Consider the following 20,752-nt stretch of genomic DNA (forward strand, 5'->3'; position numbering starts at 1 on the left):
AAAAAAAAAAAAAAAAAAAAAAAAAAAAAAAAAAAAGTACCTGTTTGCAGCTCCTGGATAGAAGATGGGGCTAGGTTGATTCTGATCAGTATTCGTGCCTGCACCAGGCTCTCCTCTTCATCAGTGGAAGAGCAGTTTGGAACTAAAGAGAATGCACATTGGACAGCAGCAGAGTGGCGGCAGATCTGCTTGAATCCATCAGACATGGAGCAGGTTCAAACTTGAGCCGTGTGTGCCTCCCTTCCGTTCTGTGGCACTTAGTGTGTACTTACTGGCAAAAGTTTATTGAGCCCCCATCTTGAGAAGCGTCAATGTGGAGCCACAAGGAAAAAGAATACCTGAAATTACAGAATTCGAGGAGAGGGCCCTATGAGATGGATGAGGAAAACAGCCTAGGAGACAACTGGGAATTTTGAAAGAACCATAAGGCAAAGCTGTCAGACAACTGCCTTTGAGATGGGCACATTCCAAACCTGAACTGTCCAGTGTGCTAGCCACTGGCTGCATGGAGCTTCTGCATATGGGAGGCTAGTATGAAGATTTTAAGTTCAAATTTTATTTATTTTTGAGACAGTCTCCCTTTGTCACCCAGACTGGTGCAGTGGCACAATCCTGGCTCACTCCAACCTCTGCCTCCCAGGTTCAAGTGATTCTCCTGCCTTAGCCTCCAGAATAGCTTGGATTACAGGTGCCTACCACCACACCCAGCTAGTTTTTGTATTTTTTGGTAGAGATGGGGTTTCACCATGTTGACCAGGCTGGTCTTTAACTTCTCACCTCAGGTGATCCTCCTGCCTCAACATCCCAAAGTGCTGGGATTATAGGTGTGACCCACTATGCCTGGCCATAAGTTTAACATTTTCATTGTCACATATGGTGGTGGCTAATGTATTGGACAGTGCAGCTCTTAGCTACCAGCAATGTTCTGCAGGCCACTGAGATCCAAGAGAATTTCAGCAAGATGAAACGTTTATCTCCCAAATTCTGAGATCTAAAGATGCATGTCATTTTCACTGAGTCCTGTATTTGTGTACCCTAAATTCTGTTTTTAGAAGTCTGCCTCTTTGGCGAAGGCAGCTCCAGAGGAGTCCCACAACAACGTCCCCCTGAGGCGGCAGTGGCGCCTGCAGGGACCACTAGCAGCCATGGGCTTGGGGAAAGTGGGGACCAAGGCCCAGCTTCTGTGTCCTGTCAGAGAAAGGCGAGCAGCCCCTCAGGGAAGGATCAGCCTCCATGCGAGGCCTCCTGACGTCCCCAAGCAGCAGCCCCAGGCCGTAAAATCCCTGTCTCCAATTCAGGAAGAAGAGTCTGAGATTCCTATGCCTAGAAAAAGTAACAACTGGGTGGGGCACGGTGGCTCACATCTGTAATCCCAGCACTTTGGGAGGCCGAGGTGGGTGGATCACGAGGTCAGGAGTTCAAGACCAGCCTGACCAACAAGGTGAAACCCCATCTCTACTAAAAATACAAAAAAAAAAAAAAAAAAATCTGGGTGTGGTGGCATGTGCCTATAATCCTAAGTACTTGGGAAGCTGAGGCAGGAGAATCGTTTGAACCCAGGAGACAGAGGTTGCAGTGAGCTGAGATTGCGCCACTGCACTCCAGCCTGGGTGACAGAGTGTGACTCTGTCTCAAAAAAAAAAAAAGAGGAAGACAGTTCTGCCCTCTCTCAGGAAGTTTCCATTGCTGCATCTAGACCTAGGCTGGGCTGGTGCAGTAGAAGCAGGACACCTATTTCTTGTCATGGTAATACAAAGAACACCTGAGGCTCTCAGGGCAAGACCAGTTCATTGCAGCTCATCTGCAAGGCAGAACCAAATACAGACCAGCTCAGTGATGACATTGGAGAAGAGCATCAGTCTCCAGGTGGCATTAGTGAGGATGAAGAAGAGACATTGATCAGTGAAGAGGAGACATTCAAAGATGACCCAAGAGATGAGACCTATAAACCCCTCTTAGAAAGGGAAACCCCAAAGCCATGTGAAAATCAGGGAAAGTGAAAGGGGAGAAAGAGAAGAAGGAAATTAAAGTGGAAGTAGAGGTAGAGGTGAACAAAGAGAATGAAATTAGGGAGGATGGGGAACCTCTGAGGAGGAGAGGAAGAAGATGGAAAGATGGCATTTACCCAAAAGAAAACCTCCAATGTGTCCATTGTGAGCTGGAGGATGTGGAACTGTCCTTGCCCATCCTGGATATTGGCAGCACCGCATTAAATAGCAGCATTTGTTGAAGAAGAAATATGTATGTCTCCATCCCTCCTGTGGATACTGCAGGCTCCAGAAGCAACTTCCATGACATGCCAAACATCATACAGATCAAAGGGATTTATCTGTGAATACTGTGCTGAGACCTTCAAGCGGTCCCATAATCTGGCAGTGCACTAGATGATTCACATTGGCGAGAGGCCATTATAATGTGAGATCTGTAGATTTACTTCTTAACAAAAGGCATGTCTTAATTGGCACATGAAGAAGCATGAGGCTGAGCGCATGGCTCATGCCTGTAATCCCAGCACTTTGGGAGGCCAAGGCAGGTGGATCACCTGAGGTCAGGAGTTTGAGACCAGCCTGGCTAACATGGTGAAACCCCATCTAACATGGTGAAACCCTGTCTCTACAAAAAATACAAAAAAATTAGCTGAGTGTGGGGGCAGGCACCTGCAGTCCAGCTACTTGGGAGGCTGAGGCAGGAGATTCACTTGAACCCAGGAGGTGGAGATTGCAGTGAGCCAAGGGAGGCTACACCAGCCTGGGCAGCAAGAACAAAAATCTGTCCCCCCCCCAAAAAAAAAATAGCATGATGTAGAGTCTTTCTACCAGTTTTCCTGCAACATCTATGGCAAAAGATTTGAGAAGGACAGCGTAGTGACACATAAAGCAAAAAGCCACCCTGAGGTGCTGACTGAAGAAGCTCTGGCTGCCAACACAAGCACCCTCATCATCAGCACAGAGATTTTGGGCACTAACCCAGAGTCCTTGACACAGCCTTCAGATGGTCAGGGTTTTCCTTTTCTTCCTGAGCCCTTGGGAAACTCAACCTCTGAAGGATGCCTACCACTAGAAGCTGAAAGGATGTCAGGGTCATACTGCAGTGGGATGGGACAGGTGAGCCGGGGGAAAAGCTTTGCAGGAAACAGCAGCAGTGAGGGCACCGAAGGGCTGCTCATGAACTCGGATGCTATCACAGAGGTTCTGATTGAAGATTCGGACTACCAGAACTTAGTGAAAGATAAGGTCTACCAGACCTTAGTGGAAGGGAAGACTTGGGGCACTGGGACAGCTCAGACTTTGTATTTAAAAGTAAAAAGAACCAAAAAAATTTTAAAGCATTTAAAATCTAGTAGCCAGATGCAGTGGCTCACGCCTGTAATCCCAGCAATTTGGGAGGCCAAGGTGGGCGGATCACCTGAGATCAGGAGTTCAAGACCAGCCTGACCAAAGTGGAGAAATCCCGTCTTTACTAAAAATACAAAATTAGCTGGATGTGGTGGCACATGCCTGTAATCCCAGCTACTTGGGAGGCTGAGGCAGGAGAATTGCTTGAATCGGGGAGACGGAGGCTGTGGTGAGCCAAGATCGCACCATTGCACTCCAGCCTGGGCAACAAGAGCAAAACTCCATCTCAAAAATAAAATGAAATCTAGTAAAAATAAAAATAAGCCAAAAAAAGTTTGCCTCTTGTATCACTTGAGCTCAGGAGTTTGAGACCAGCCTGCCAACATGGTGAAACCTGGTCTCTACTAAAAATACAAAAATTAGTCAGATGTGGTGATCCATGCCTGTACTCCCCAGCTGCTCAGGAGGCAGAGGTGGGAGAATTGCTTGAACCCAGGAGAAAGAGGTTGCAGTGTGCTGAGATTGTGCCACTTTTCTCCAGACTGGGCGACAGAGTGAGACTCTGTCTCAAAAAAATATATAATTAGGCCGGGCGTGGTGGCTCATGCCTGTAATCCCAGCACTTTGGGAGGCTGAGGCGGGTGGATCACAAGGTCAGAGGTTTGAAACCAGTCTTGCCAACATAGCGAAACCTCGTCTCTACTAAAAATACAAAAAAGTTAGGCCGGGCGCGGTGGCTCAAGCCTATAATCCCAGCACTTTGGGAGGCCGAGGCGGGTGGATCACGAGGTCAAGAGATCGAGACCATCCTGGTCAACATGGTGAAACCCTGTCTCTACTAAAAATACAAAAACTTAGCTGGGCATGGTGGTGCGTGCCTGTAATCCCAGCTACTCAGGAGGCTGAGGCAGGAGAACTGCCTGAACCCAGGAGGCGGAGGTTGCGGTGAGCCGAGATCGTGCCATTGCACTCCAGCCTGGGTAACAAGAGCGAAACTCCGTCTCAAAAAAAAAAAAAAAAAAAAAAAATACAAAAAAGTTAAAAAAATATATAAAAAATAAAATAAAATAAATTAGCCAGGGGTGGTGGCAGGCGCTTGTAATCTCAGGTACTTGGGAGGCTGAGGCAGGAGAATTGTTTGAACCCAGCAGGAGAAAGTTGCAGTAGCCGAGATCGTACCATTGCACTCCAGCCCTGGTGACAGTGCAAGACTCTGTCTCAATAAATAAATAAATAAAAATTAAAGTCTACCTCTGTATCACTAATGCTGTTAAACAAAATTATGAAAACTGTTTTAAGGAAACATTGGGGAATAATGAAAAGATTAATCTGTTGATGAGAACCTCTTTTTTTTTTTTTGAGATGGAGTCTGTGTCGCCAGGCTGGAGTGCAGTGGTGCAGTCTTGGCTCACTGCAACCTCTGCCTGGCTAATTTTGTAATTTTAGTAGAGATGGGGTTTCACCATATTGGCCATGCTGGTCTCGAACTCCTGACTTTGTGATCTGCCTACCTCAGCCTCCCAAAGTGCTGGGATTACAGGAGTGAGCTACCATGCCTGGCCGTTTTTTTTTTTTTTTTTTTTTTTGAGGCAGAGTCTTGCCTCCTGGGTTCAAGCTCCTGGAATAACTGGGATTACAGGACACACCACCACACTCAGCCAATTTTTATATTTTTGGTAGAGACAGGGTTTTACCATGTTGGTGAGGCTGGTCTTGAACTCCTGGCCTCAAGTGATCCGTGTACCTTGCCCTCCCAAAGTGCTGGTGTGAGCCACCACACTCAGCTGATAACCTATTTCCTAATTAATTTTGTCTTTTCAGTGGGCATATAACCTATATGTTGAATTTAAAAAACAGTCTGGGCGTCATGGCTCATGCCTGTAATTCCAGCACTTTTAGAGGTGAAGGCAAGAGTATTGTTGAGCCCAGGAGTTGGAGACCAGCCTGGGAAGCATAGCAAGACCCTGTCTGATTAAAAAGCAAAAAGAGGTCGGGCACGGTAGCTCACGCCTGTAATCCCAACACTTTGGGAGGCCGAGGCGGGCGGATCATGAGGTCAAAAGATTGAGACCATCCTGGCCAACATGGTGAAATCCCATCTCTACTAAAAATACAAAAATTAGCTGGGCATGGTGGCACGTGCCTGTAGTCCCAGCTACTCAGGAAGCTGAGGCAGGAGAATTGCTTGAACCTAGGAGGCGGAGGCTGCAGTGAGCTGACATTGCACCACTGCAGTCCAGCCTGGCACCTGGCAACAGAGCAAGACTGTCTCAAAAAAAAAAAAGAAAAAAAAAAAAAAGCAGAAAGAAAGGAAGACAGAAGACGAAGAAAAAAAAACCAACATGTTCACCTTTTAGGTTTCCAATATTTATATTTTGTAATGCTACTAATATGGGCCCTGCACAGGAATACTTCCGGATTCACAGACTGATGTGTTTGTAAATTCAGACCAACTTCTGTTTCCCAAGTCATATAAACACCCTGAGACCATGCGTGTCCCAAATGCATTCTCCTTATTAATACAGAGTTTAACACATCTTCATATTCAAAGGGAACAGGAAGTTTTGAGATATTTGAAAAACAATACTTTTTAAACTTAGCAGTGACAGAAGAAATAAACAATGGAAAGACTTGATCATGTAAAAATTTAAAACTTAAAAATCACTTCTTTTTTTTTTTTTTTTGAGATGGAGTTTTGCTCTTGTTACCCAGGCTGGAGTGCAATGGCGCAATCTAGGCTCAACGCAACCTCGGCTCACCGCAACCTCTGCCTCCTGGGTTCAGGCAATTCTCCTGCCTCAGCCTCCTGAGTAGCTGGGATTACAGGCACGCGCCACCATGCCCAGCTAATTTTTTGTATTTTTAGTAGAGACGGGGTTCCACCATGTTGACCAGGATGGTCTCGATCTCTTGACCTCGTGATCCACCCGCCTCGGCCTCCCAAAGTGCTGGGATTACAGGCTTGAGCCACCACGCCCGGCCTTAAAAATCACTTCTTTTTGTAGATGGCCTTGCTCTGTTGTCCAAGCTGTTCTCAAACTCCTGAGAGACCACCCCATTTCGGTCTCCCAAAGAACTGGGATTACAGGCATGAGCCATTGCACCCGTTCAAAATAACTAACTTTTTAGAAAGTCAATAGACTCTCTCAAGATTGGATAAGATGTATAGCAGAGAAGACAGAAACTATGCTCTATATATGCTCTCTCTATATATACACTCTCTATATGCTCTCTATTATATATATGGTTATATATGTGGTTTCTGTTTCCATGGTTTCTGTTTCATATATATATTTATATATTTCATTATATATAAATATATATGAAATATATAAATATATTTCTGTTTCATATATATCTGTTTCATATATATTTATATATTTTATATATATTTATATATATGAAACAGAAAGCACGTTTTCTTCATATATATATATATATATATATATATGAAGCTTCCCAAAGTGCTGGGATTACAGGTGTGAGCCACCACGCCTGGCCACCATTTTGGACGTTTTATGTCTTCTATATGTTTTTACCAGCTACTATAAAATTTTTAACACTCATAATTTTTATTTTTTTTTTGTTTTTTTGAGACAGGGTCTCACTCTATCACCCAGGCTGGAGTGCAGGGGCATGATCGTGGCTCACTGCAGCCTTGACCTCCCTGGGCTTAGGTGATCCTCCCACCTCAGCCTTTCAAGTAGCTGGGACTACAGGTGCATGCCACCATGCTCAGCTAATTTTTGTATTTTTTGTAGAGATTTTTTTTTTTTTTTGAAAGACAGTCGCCCAGGCTGGAGTGCAGTGGCATAATCACGGCTCACTGCAACCTTTGCCTCCTGGGTTCACGCCATTCTCCTGCCACACCCTCCCGAGTAGCTGGGATGGCAGCTGTATACCACCTCACCCAGCTATTTTTTTTTTTTTTTAGTAGAGGCAGGGTGTCACTGTGTTGACCAGACTGATCTCAAACTCCTGACCTTGTGATCCACTTGCCTCGGCCTCCCAAAGTGCTGGGATTACAGGCGTGAGCCACCATGCCCGGCTCAGCCTTTTCTTGACTGAAGCACATCCACCTATTTTCTTTATATTCCACCCCCTAGACCAAGGGAGACATAGGTTTTGGGCACACAGGATTCACATAAGTCTGGGCACACAGGCCTGATACACAGGCTTGGCACACAGGGCCGGGACACACAGGTCTGACACATAGACTTTATACATAGTTTACAGCCATAAGGGAGCAACAATTCCAGGTTATGGTGGGCAACCACCCCATGTCTACATTATCCTAATGCTGCTTTATACATTAAGCCAGATGTTTTGTTCCCCTCCCTTTGGGGTATTGGGGCAGGCAACAACAGGTTACCATTCTTCCCATACCTGGTCAAAGGAGGTCATCCTTTCCCCTATAGGTCTTGCCACATGGCTTGGCTCTACATGGGCCGATGACCAACTGGCCACTTCTGTAACTTCTAGGTAGTTAACCACAAGGTTAAGTCTCAAAAAACTGCTCAGCTATTGATGCAGATTACCATAGGTGTCACCTCTTTGGTGATCACCGTCCACACTGCTTTGAGTTCAGCCCATTGGCCACTTTGTCCACACCTGGTATCAAACCATATGGTGTCAGTACTAGGCTGGACTGCAACAGCAGCCCAAGCAGCACCAGCACCTCAGCTAGACCCATTTATTTACCATGCCTCACCAGGAATGGGGGCAGCCTTCCTTAGACAGGCTCAGGGTCTAGGGGTGCCTCAGGCCCCACAGCCTTATCTTGCATTAGGACTACAGGTCCCAAGACTTGCGATTTTACTACTAAGGGGCTTATACTAAGCGTACTCTGCTGCTCTAAGTAGGTGCCCCTGCTTTGCCAAAGTGGATATCTGCGATGTCCTAGTCCAGAAGTTGTTACCCATGAACATATCCACCCCACTATTGGGTAAATCATCTGCATGATGACTGTCGCCTGTCCTGCGTGCTCTCATGGGCCTGAAGGGCGGCATATACAGCTGCCAGCTGTTTCTGTATCAAAGAATATTGGAGCTCAGCTCCCTTCCATAGTTGGGACCAAAAACCTACTGACATTCTCAGGTGTTCTGTGTGCTGCCACAGGCCCCAGCTGAAACCATCTGTGGTCACATGTACATCCAGCTCAAATGGGCGCCCCTGGCCAACTGCCCATAGGGCTTGTGCCTACTGAATAGCCCGCCTGGCTGCTAGGAAGGTGGTCTCAGCCATACCATCCCACTTTCGGGCAAGAGGGGCACTGCCACTTCTAAATCTGCAAGAGAATCAGAGGTTAACATAATATTATCAATGAGACCATGACATATGGTGGGGCTATGCATATAGCCCTGCGGCAACACTGAAATTTCATTGTCACCCCTCCATGAAGGCAAACTAGTCTTGGCTCTCTGGAAAAGAATGCATTAGCCAAGTCCACTGCATAGTGTTACTGTCCCAATTCTGCTGTCAGGCAGTCCATCTAGTCTGTGATACATGGCACAGCTGCCAAGCCATACAAAATATCCACCTCTAGAATGTATTTACATAAGTGGCCAATGCCAAGGTACAGACATACAGGTTTCACTTTCATTGATCAGTTTTCATAGCTGTTTATGCAGCCTTGCCTGGAAACTTATCCAGGTTCCCATAGACAAGGGTATAATCTGCACTGGTACCTACTAGCACCAGCACCAACTGTACAAATTAAACAGAAGAGGCTCTATTCCCCTGCCTGGCTGCAGCATGTAGTCTGAGCTGAAGCGCCTGGGTGGGATGAAGGTGTGCATCAATGCCCTTCTCCCCATTGGGCATTTTCTGGAATTGCTGCTCAGGAGACAACCATGTCCACAAAGTTAAGAGAACTTCAGGCCGGGCGTGGTGGCTCACACCTGGAATCCCAGCACTTTGGGAGGCTGAGGCAGGCAGATCATGAGGTCAGGAGTTCGAGACTAGCCTGGCCAACATGGTAAAACCCCGCCTCTAAAAATATAAAAATTAGCTGGGCACAGTGGTGCGCACCTATAATCCCATCTACTCAGGAAGCTGAGGCAGGAGAATCCCTTGAACTTGGGAAGCAGAGGTTGCAGTGAGCCAAGATCGTGCCACTGCATTCCAGCCTGGGTGACAGAGGGAGACTCCATTTCAAAAAAAAAAAAAAGAACTCTGGCCGGGCGCAGTGGCTCATGCCTGTAATCCCAGAACTTTGGGAGGCCAAGGCGGGTGTATCATGAGGTCAAGAGATCAAGACCATCCTGGCCAACATGGTGAAAACCTGCCTCTACTAAAAAATATAAACATTAACTGGGTGTGGTGGCGCATGCCTGTAGTCCTAGCTACTTGGGAGGCTGGGGCAGGAGAATTGCTTGAACCCAGGAGGCAGAGATTGCAGTGAGCTGAGATTGCGTCACTGCACTCCAGCCTGGCGCCTGGCAACAGAGAGACTGTCTCAAAAAAAAAAGAACTTCATTGGGCTGCTTATAGATTTTTTTCTTGGTCAATCCTGGCCAAAATCAAATCTATCCACATCTATAAGCATGTCACTCTTCTTGGGTCCCCCTTTCTCCCATTGGGAAGCCCCTTGTGGGTGGGGCATCTTCCCCTGATTTACAGCATGGACCACTGGGCAAGCCCGCATCAGGGGTTCTTCCTCCTCCGTATCAGACCAAGTGGGGGTCTCTGGCCAAGATCAGTGACCCAGGCCTGCAGTCATAGCAGCCTCTAATTCCTTTTCCAAGCTCTGTAGCTGGGCCTCCAGGAATGTGCCTGTGCCTGGAGGCCCCCATTCACAGCAGCTTCTAACTCATTATTCGAGCTCTGTAGCTGGGCCTCCAGGCGCCCTGCCTGCACCTGGAGGGCCCTCACCTGCACTGCATTTCTCAGGGTCTGCATGTATACGTCTCGTAGCACAGTAAAAAATGCTCATCCAACTCTGCTGGCAAAAGCTCACTCCTTCTCAGAGCTCCATGCTTCCAGCCGCCCCAGTGCCTTCTCCATGCTTGCAGAGGGACCCATCCATTGCTGCCCAGCTTACCACTGGAGCCCATCTGAGTAGCGTAGCTGCCAACGGGTACCACAACCCATGCTGCAGTCACATGGCAGACTCGAAATCAGCGGGGACCAAAGGCTGACTCACCCCAGGATCCTGTTCGGACGTCAGGTTCTAGCCCAAACTGATGTTGAAGGGAGTTGGTGGGGTGATGGGTAGCTGGGAAAACACCTGAGGAAGTGTAGACAGTTTGATATGGCTTTACTCTTCCTCTAAGTGTGAGTCATATGTACAGTGTCAGAAGGGTAGTTATACCTTTTATAGACAATAGTGTCTCCAAGCCAAGCACAAGCTTACGTGGGTGATCATATAATGCGCCTCACATGGCGTGGTTACATAATGAGTGGATTGTGCGCCTGTGCTCCAAACTCACTGAGTCACGCTGGACTGGAGGACTGCCTTGGCCTATTCTTGACCACAACACATCCTTTTTCCTTATACCACTGCACTCCAGCCTCAGCCTGGGCAACATACGAAGACATACGAAGACTTCAAAAAAAAAAGGCAGGGGGGAGTTAGTTTAAATAATAATAGGTTGTCACCCTATATAAGATCCTATAGTTGGGCATGGTGGCTCACACCTGTAATCCCAGCACTGTGGGAGGCCAAGGTAAGTGGATTACTTGAGGCCAGGAATTCGAGACCAGCTTGGTTAACGTGGTGAAATGCCATCTCTACTAAAAATACAAAAATTAGCTGGGCATGGTGGCATGCACCTATAATCCCAACTACTCTGGAGGCTGAGGCAGAGGTTACAGTGAGATGGGATCACACCACTGCACTCCAGCCTGGGTGACAGAGTGAAACTCCATCTCAAAAAATTAAAAGATCCTATGAAGCGGCTGTTGGCAAGATTTGGGTTCTTCAGGGTCTAGTCCAAATTGACCTTTTTCCGAAACTTGCTTCTGCCAGTAAACAAATTCTCAGAAAGCAGAAATATTTAACAACCTAGGGGCTGCTGGCTTTAGTAAGGCCAGGCATTAGCCCTCCAATTGCTGGATGTGAGATCCTGAGACAGGGGTGGTCAGAGGTTACTTAGGCAAATATTTCAATATTGTAATAACTGTTATAGACCCCAGGGAACTCCCTGGCTGAGTCTCTCACTCTTTCTCAAGCAGGCTGGGGCCCTGCTACTCCCAGATTCATTTGCATTGGAAATAGAGGAGGAGTGGTGCCCATGATCATTGAGCCCAGGTGTTTGTGGTTAGCCACTGTTAAGTGTTTCACGTATCTAATTGAAACTTCACTTGCAACCCTTGGGGAATTTTAAAAAACACTCTAAGGGCCGGGTGCGGTGGCTCACGCCTGTAATCCCAGCACTTTGGGAGGCTGAGGTGGGGGGATCACGAGGTCAAGAGATCAAGACCATCCTGGCCAACACAGTGAAACCCCATCTCCACAAAAATACAAAAATTAGCTGGGTGTGGTGGCACGCGCCTGTAGTCCCAGCTACTCGGGAGGCTGAGGCAGGAGAATTGCTTGAATCTCCTGCAATGGAGGTGGAGATTACAGTGAGCCGAGATCACACCACTGTACTCCAGCACCAGCGAGACTCTGTCTCAAAAAAAAAAAAAAAAAACCCGCTGTAAGACAGGCCTTCCTGTTTTTATGGTCTAGTGCTCTTATAACCTTCTCATTATTTGATATTTCATGAATTAAACAAAGTTTATTGAGTACTCACCATATAGACTGTGAAAAAAACAGAGAACAAGGCTGGTGCAAGTGCAGTGGTGTTTACAATTGGTTGATTGATTATCACCAGTTACAGATTTATTTGTTCCTTCTCCATTCCCATTGCTTCACTTGACTAGCCTATAAAAAAGAAGAACAAGATGACAAGGTTCCAGATCTCCCACAGCCTATATTCTGGTCAGGACATACAGGCCTAAAAAAAGCAGACTGGGAACATGCATTACATTAGATATGGCATGTATTAGTCTGTTTTCATGCTGCTGATAAAGACATTCCCACGACTGGGAAATTTACAAAATAAAGAGCTTTATTGGACTTACAGATCCACATGGCTGGGAGGCCTCACAAACATGGCAGAAGGTAAGGAGGATCAAATCACATCTTACATGGATGGTGGCAGGCAAAGAGAGAGCTTGTGCAGGGAAACTCCCATTCTTAAAACCATCTGATCTCATGAGACTCATTCGTTATCATGAGAACAGCATAGTCCCACCTCATCATTCAATCACCTCCCACCAGGTTCCTTCTATGACACATGGGAATTGTGGGAGTTACAATTCAAGATGAAATTTAAGTGGGGACAAAGGTAAACTACATCATTCCACCCCGGCTCCTTCAAAATCTCATGTCCTCACATTTCAAAAATCAGTCATGCCTTCCCAACAGTCCCCCTAAGTCTTAACTCATTTCAGCATTAACTCAAAAGTCCATAGTCCAAAATCTCATTTGAGACAAGGCAAATCCCTTCCACCTATGAGCCTGTAAAATCAAAAGGAAGCTAGTTACTTCCTAGATACAATGGGGGTACAAGTATTGGGTAAATACAGCCATCCCAAATGAGAGAAATTGACCAAAACAAAGGGGTTACAGGTCCCATGCACGTCCAAAATCCAGCAAGGCAGTCCATTTTTTTTTTAATTCAGTCTCCATGGAGACTTCCAAAAATTGCCAATGCCGACTATATTTCAAGTCGTCATAACAGGATATTGGGAAAAGTTTTCAATTAGCAATAATCGCGCCTTGGATAAACCTCATTGGCTACAATACTGCCACTGTACAAAGCTGGCAGTCAAATTTTAAAGGTCCAAAATGATCTCCTTTGATTCCTGGTCTCACATCCAGGTTTTGCTAATGCAGGAGGTGGGTTCCCACAGTCTTGGGCAGCTCCACCCCTGTGGCTTTGTAAGGTACAGCCTTCCTCCTGGCTGTTTCATGGGCTGGCATTGAGTGTCTGCAGCTTTTCCATGTGCATGGTTCAAGCTGTTGGTGGGTCTGGAGGACAGTGGTCCTCTTCTCACAGCTTCACTAGGCAGTGCCCCAGTAGGGATTCTGTGAGGGTGTTCCTACCTCACGTTTCCCTTCCACACTGCCCTAGCAGAGGTTCTCCATGAGGGCCCCGCCCCTGCAGCAAACTTCTGCCTCGGTATCCAGGCATTTACATACATCCTCTGAAATCTAGACAGAGATTTCCGAACCTCAATTTGTAACTTCTGTGCACCCATAGGCTCAACACCAAGTGGAAGCTGCCAGGGCTTGGGGTTCTGCCCTCTGAAGCAACAGCTTCAACTGTACCTTGGCTTCTTTTAGTCATGGATGCACTGGCTGGGACTCAGGGCACCAAGTCCCTAGACTACACATAGCAGAGGGACCCTGAGCCTGGTCCACAAAAATGTTTTCATGGACCAGGCCCAGCGTTAGAATATAGCATTTAAATATGAGTATTAAGATTGCCACTATTATTGATGATACTATAGGCCACAACCACGACAGTAGAGTTTGTTGGATACCTGCTAGCCATTCTCATGGGTTATACTACTGGTTTGCCTTCAGCAGATGTTACTGTACTTTACCAGAAACATTAGTATAAAAGTAACTTTGTTTATGGCTAAGTGGCATTGGATTGAATGGATAGAGTAACCTCATATTTTATTTATTTATTTTTATTATTAATTTTTGAGACAGAGTGTTACTTTGTTGCCTAGGCTGGGGTGCACTGGTGCAATCTCAGCTCACTGCAATCTTCACCTCCCAGGTTCAATTGATTCTCCTGCCTCAGCCTCCTAAATAGCTGGAATTACAGGTGTGTGCCATCGTGCCTGGCTATTTTTTGTATTTTTAGTAGAGATGGGGTTTCACCATGTAGAGCAGGCTGGTCTCAAACTTCAGACTTCAGGTGATTCACCATCCTTGGTCTCCCAAAGTGCTGGGATTACAGGCGTGAGCCACTGTGCCTGGCCAAGGAGATTACTTTTAAGACAGACTTCACAAGCATTAACAACCTGTTTGCCTGTTTTTATTAAGTCCTCTCCTGAAAAAAATCTCTGAGCACACTGATACATTTTATCCTTTCCTAAGTGAAATGCTTGGTGAAGGATTTTTAAGGACTTGCCAGGGGCTGGAGGCTGACAAGTAAAGCTTGCTATCCTCTGTAGCCATCCTGAGGGCTGGAAAGTGTACCCTTGAGAGATGGCCCATTCTATCTCTGCAGGAGAGTACTGAGGCTTAATTTCTCTTACGGAGCCTTCCCGGATTAGAGGGGCTTTAAGTGTGTTGATGCCCTGAGGCTTCCTTGCTGCTGACTTGGCTGCTTGATGAGCTAACTTGTTTCCTTTGGCTATTTAATTTGTTCTCTTCTGATGTCCCTTACAATGCATTACTGCTACCTCTCTTGGAAGGAATACTGAGGATAATAAGCTGTCAATTTCCTGGCAGTATTTTATAGGGGATCCATTAGCAGTAAGAAAGTGTCTTTCTTTCCAAATGGCAGCATGAGCATGAAGAACTGAGAAAATATACTTGGAGTCACTGTAATGTTGGCTAGCTTTCCCTTGCTTAACTCAAGTGCTCTTGTAAGAGCTATCAGTTTAGCTAGTTGAGCGCTTGTGCCTGGAGAGAGGGGTGCACTTTTAATAATATCATTCAGAGTGACTACTGCATATCCTGCCTTATGGACTCCCTGCTTCAGAATGGAACTTCCATCCATGAAGAGGTTCCAGTCTGGATGAATTGGGACTACAGCCTCATTAATGAGGTGGAGGTCCTGAATTAATCTCCATTCCTCATTGGGTTTTTGTACTCCTCATATTGGGGTGTTGCAGGACCCGTTACAGGGTTTGAGGAGGCTCTGCATCTTTAGGTTAATGATGGCTTCTAGCACTTTCCTAGCTACTGGCTTTAGGGGATATTGTTTCTGGTTAGGAAAAGAAATAGAATCCCTATGATGGATCCGAACTGGCCTAGTGGCTATCGGTCAACCTATCCTTCCTTGAATTGCCCACACTTTGGATTAATATTAGCATCCACCAGCGGGAAGAGTTTGTCTGGGGCCATAAGGATGCTGGCCCCCATGCAAGCTCAATAAAGGAGTTGGATTTTTCAGGCATTATTAAAAAGCCATGTGTAAATAATAGGTTCCCCCAGCTACAACTAAGGGGTTAAGAAAAATATCAGGTTAGAACCTTTCCTGAGATGCCCATCATGGCTGTGCTATGGGAAGAGGGGAGTCTTACATTAGAGAGAAGAAGAGAGAAGCTGGCTCCAGTGTCCAGAAGGAGGTCCACCCTCCTTTCTTCTTTTCTTTTTTTTTTTTTTTTTTTTTGAGACGGAGTTTCGCTCTTGTTACCCAGGCTGGAGTGCAATGGCGCGATCTCGGCTCACCGCAACCTCCGTCTCCTGGGTTCAAGCAATTCTCCTGCCTCAGCCTCCTGAGTAGCTGGGACTACAGGCGTGCGCCACCATGCCCAGCTAATTTTTGTATTTTTAGTAGAGACGGGGTTTCACCATGTTGACCGAGATGTTCTCGATCTCTTGACCTCGTGATCCACCCGCCTCGGCCTCCCAAAGTGCTGGGATTACAGGCTTGAGCCACCGCGCCCGGCCTTCCTTTCTTCAATTTCCAGAATCACCTGGGGTTCCTATGCAGTAATGGCAGTTCGAGCTGATGGAGCATCTGTGAGACTGGTTCTGAACCCAGTGACCTCCATCTCCAGGGGCAGTCCAATTTCCAACGGTCTCTGCCACAGGCTGAACAGGGTTGAGGTGGCTTCCTCTTATTGCCTGGGTACTCCTTCTTAAAGCACCCTCACTTGCCACACCAGTAGCAACTAGCAGATGTACCTTGGGGATCCTGGACTTTGCAAGCCTGCAAAGCATCTACTAGAGCCTCTGTCCTTCTCTTGTGTTTATTCTTTCTCCTGTGTCTCCTCCTGGTCTCTATTATGAAAGACTGAAATGGCCACCTACAGGAGGTTTACCAAGGTGCTATCTGGTCCTATAGCCTGCTTCTTCAATTTCCTTCTAATATTGGGAGCTGCCTATATAATAAACTTGTCCTTTAGGATGAGCTGTCCCTTGACTGAATCAGGGAATAAAAAGGTGTGTTTTATGAGTGCCTCTGTTAGTCTTTCCACAAAGGCTGTGGGATTCTTATGTGGCTCTTGGTCTATCATGAACAGTTTAGAGTAATTAAGAGGTTTGGCCTGGCTGGGCACAGTGGCTCATGCCTCTAATCCCAGCACTCTGGGAGGTTGAGGCAGAGAGATCACAAGGTCAGGAGTTTGAGAACAGCCTGACCAACATGGTGAAACCCTGTCTCTACTAAAAATATAAAAATTAGCCAGGTGTGGTGGTGTGTGCCTGTAATCTCAACTACTCAGGAGGTTGAGGCAGGAGAATCACTTGAACCCAGGAGGCGGAGGTTGCAGTGAGCCAAGACTGAGCCACTACACTCCAGTCTGGGTGACAGCAAGACTTTGTCTCAAAAAAAAAAAAAGAGGTTTGGCCCTAGCTTTTCATAGGCCCTCCAATATGCACATTAAAAAGCATTTCCTTTTCCAAATAGAAAAGGGGTTCCATTCTGTGGAGTTATTGGGGTTCTAATCAGCATTGTCAACAGGTACTATCTCTCTTCCTATTGGGAATGATGGTTCCCCTATTTCTTAACTTTTCCTATTTTCTCTTTCCCTGCCTGGCCTACTATAGGAGACATATTGCTCATCTCTGAACTTATCTGCTGCCTGCAGAGCTGCCATTTTTCAGCTGTGGTCAGGTTTTGGCTTAAGAGCAGCATAATATCTCTCTATGAGAGATAAAATACCTGAGTTAAATTTTGGAAAGCTTCTTTTTTTATTTTTATTTTTTTTTTTGAGATGGAGTTTTGCTCTTGTTGCCCAGGCTGGAGTACAATGGCATGATCTCAGCTCATTGCAACCTCCACCTCCCGGGTTAAGCGATTCTCCTGCCTCAGCCTTCTGAGTAGCTGGGATTACAGGCATGCACCACCACACCTGGCTAATTCTGTATTTTTAGTAGAGACAGGGTTTCTTCATGTTCGTCAGGCTGGTCTCAAACTCCCTACCTCAGGTGACCTGCCCATCTCGGCCTCCTAAAGTGCTGGGATTACAGGTGTGTGAGCCACTGTGCCCAGCAGAATTTTGGAAAACTTCTATATACCTATTGGGGTCATCAGAAAATCAGCCTAAGCCTCCCTTTATTTGCCTAAGGAGGTCTTGCAATAAGAAGGGAACTTGAACCCTAGTGGTATTACCTCCATTGGGCATTTCCTGTAGAGGTCAGAGTGAAGCTGAGGGCATAGAGAGTTTTGGAGGTGGTGGAGCTGGAGGGGCTGATGCTGCAGTTGGAGGGGGCCCCAAAGGAGGGAAAAAGTGGCTCAGACACTCAATAGCTGCCTCAGATGGTTGCCTGGAAGTTGCTTCTCTAGTTTTGGGGAATCATTTCCTTTGGGCCTGATATGATTGCTAAAAAAGTGGGGTCAACTGTGTAACACCTCCAAAGGTCTAGTAAGAAGGGCATTCCCATATGCAAAAGAAAATGAGCCAATGTTTTCTTCAAAGTCTTGGGGTTAAAGGAGTCCCAGTGCTTCAGTATGCACTCCAGGTTGAAGATGGTCTGTTATCCAACTAAAAAGAGAAGTGAGAAAAAGGTGTTCCTTTGGCCTCCTTCCTTTCCTTTGGAATGGCCCAGGGTGGATGGTAAGACAGTGGGCGTGTTCCCCCAACTGTTTTCCTTCCTTGGTTCCTGAGCCCAGGCATCTGTGAAAGGTGCTGCCCATGGATGCATGTGCGAGCCTCAGCCATGGAACCAGAGGAACTAAGAGATTGGCATTAGTCACGCTCACCCTTGCAGCACTAGTCCTCCACTTGTGATTTTCCTTTGACTTCTTAGACTTGTGTGTTATGTATGATTCCCTGATAAATGGATCTCGGGAGAGACTTACATAAGTTGTATTTGGGTAACGCCCCTTAATGGAGGGAATGTGCTGGTTTGAGCTCTATATTTGCAATTATGGCTTGGACTAAAGTATTTATTCTTAGGCCGGGCGCGGTGGCTCAAGCCTGTAATCCCAGCACTTTGGGAGGCCGAGGCGGGTGGATCACGAGGTCAAGAGATCGAGACCATCCTGGTCAACATGGTGAAACCCCATCTCTACTAAAAATACAAAAAATTAGCTGGGCATGGTGGCACGTGCCTGTAATCCCAGCTACTCAGGAGGCTGAGGCAGGAGAATTGCCTGAACCCAGGAGGCGGAGGTTGCGGTGAGCCGAGATCGCGCCATTGCACTCCAGCCTGGGTAACAAGAGTGAAACTCCGTCTCAAAAAAAAAAAAAAAAAAAAAGTATTTATTCTTAGGCAGTGGCTGTGGTTAACTTCTGGACATAAAATTCCCTTACTATCGAAGTACCATTTTGATTGGAGGCAGAGTAGGTGCCTTAAAAGAACGTCAGGACTGATTGGCAGTTTTCCTGCTGATGGGACAGTATTGAGACCAAAATTTGGTTTTGGAGGACATTTTTCTCCTCATTGTTGAAGACAGTTTTCTCGTTCACAGAAGGGGGCATAAAGCCCAGTCTCTAGTAGAGGAGTGCAAAAAGGGAGGAGAATTGGGAAGCTAGAGTGTTTTGGCAAAGGACCAACAATGTGCTTCTTGGAGAGGATTCCTGTTCCACTAGGTGGCTCTGTTGACCTTAAAATGCCATGTGCTCTGTGGGCCAAGGGTAAAGAAAGACTTATTCAGTGGGGTGGGAGATTCCCAAAAAACCTCAAAAACAGCAATCGCTTGAGCTATATTCCCAGTTACTATGGCATTTGCTGATCTTGCCTAACAGAATTATTTCCCTGAACTGTAAAAATTCCCTCAGCACTGCAGACAGAGAGGGTTTAGGAGACATGGCTGTCACAAACAAGAAGGGAGGAAAATTATGATAGAAAAAGCTGGAGATCCTGTTGCTGACACCCAACAGGCAGACAGAGGCTGAAATTAGTCCAGAAGCCTTCGGGTAACACCAGGGTGTTGCCCTGGCCAGGAACCACGAGTTGCCTCTGGACCTCTTCCAGCCCCACGTTCCGGCTAGGTTCTCCATGAAAGGAAACCAGTTTAAAACAAAGCCAACATTCACAGCACCCTGAAGGCACTGAAGGATTCACCAGGTTCTCCCCAGAAAGCTTCCTGCCTGAGACATGAGAATGGCGGCATGCCCTAAAGGCATCTAGATGGCCATCAGATGCTGAGTATTTTGTTTCATTTTAAAATGGAGGATGAGAGGTTTTGAAATAAAAGGAAAGGGTTGGGGTCTGCTCTTATACTCACCCTTCCAATGAATCTACCTTGGATCTCGGATGAGCCTCTGCAATGAAGCAGGGTTGTTGGCTGTGGTAAATACCCGAGATTCATTGTCTTACAGCCACAGAGCACTAGGATGCAGACACACAGAGTGAGGTTCATAGCAGAAGTTTAATTGGTGAACAAAAGAGAAGAGCTCTCTGCGCATAGTGTCCTGGAGAAAATGGGTTGCTGCTTCTGCAATGAAGTGCAGGAGAGTTTATAGATGAGCTTGAGGAGGTGGTGTTTGATTTACATAGGGCATGAAAGATTGGGCTAGGCACGGTGGATCATGCCTGCAATCCAGCACTTTGGGAGGCTGAGGCAGGCGGATCGCCTATTGGATACAATAAGTTCTAAATTTCTCTTCAAAGAATGTCAGCATGCTCGGCTCTCTTATTCTTTAATTCTCTACTTTAAAGTTTAACTTCCTTGTAATTCCTTCGCCACTGATTCAGTAGTTCACGTCTGCTCCCCACTCCATCTTGACTCATCCCGGTCACCTGATCACCCCTGGCTACCTGTTCTGACACGCCTTTAACTGTCCTTCCGCCAAAACACCAACCCTGCCACTCCAGCTCGGACCCCTGCTCTTTTTAAAATAGCCAATAGGGATTAGTCTAGCTTGTGCTGTCTAACTCTAGCCAATAGGGTACAACATAGAAGTAGGGATGACCCCTGTCAGGCATAAGTACCCCTTCTCCTCTTGTCCAACTGTGCAGTGGCCATCACTGCTCCATCATGTGCCCTGCACCCTTCTACAGAAGTAAACTGCTGGCCGGGCGCGGTGGCTCAAGCCTGTAATCCCAGCACTTTGGGAGGCCGAGGTGGGTGGATCACGAGGTCAAGAGATCGAGACCATCCTGGTCAACATGGTGAAACCCCGTCTCTACTAAAATTACAAAAAATTAGCTGGGCATGGTGGCGTGTGCCTGTAATCCCAGCTACTCAGGAGGCTGAGGCAGGAGAATTGCCTGAACCCAGGAGGCGGAGGTTGCGGTGAGCCGAGATTGCGCCATTGCATTCCAGCCTGGGTAACAAGAGCGAAAC

At 46.6% G+C, this 20,752-nt stretch overlaps 1 non-coding gene and 1 pseudogene across 1 annotated transcript; one reads left to right on the forward strand and one right to left on the reverse strand.

The window, feature by feature from the left end:
• Positions 1-1,145: 1,145 nt before the first annotated feature.
• On the forward strand, positions 1,146-5,167 carry LOC116540478 (annotated as a pseudogene).
• A 7,840-nt stretch (positions 5,168-13,007) lies between these two features.
• LOC116540491 lies at positions 13,008-13,148 on the reverse strand. The gene has a single exon (XR_004264466.1). It is a non-coding gene; the product is annotated as a U4 spliceosomal RNA (small nuclear RNA).
• Positions 13,149-20,752: the final 7,604 nt, after the last annotated feature.

Source organism: Sapajus apella, unplaced genomic scaffold, assembly GCF_009761245.1.
Source record: "Sapajus apella isolate SASKATOON/1434 unplaced genomic scaffold, GSC_monkey_1.0 scaffold140, whole genome shotgun sequence".
Taxonomy (NCBI): Eukaryota; Metazoa; Chordata; class Mammalia; order Primates; family Cebidae; genus Sapajus; species Sapajus apella.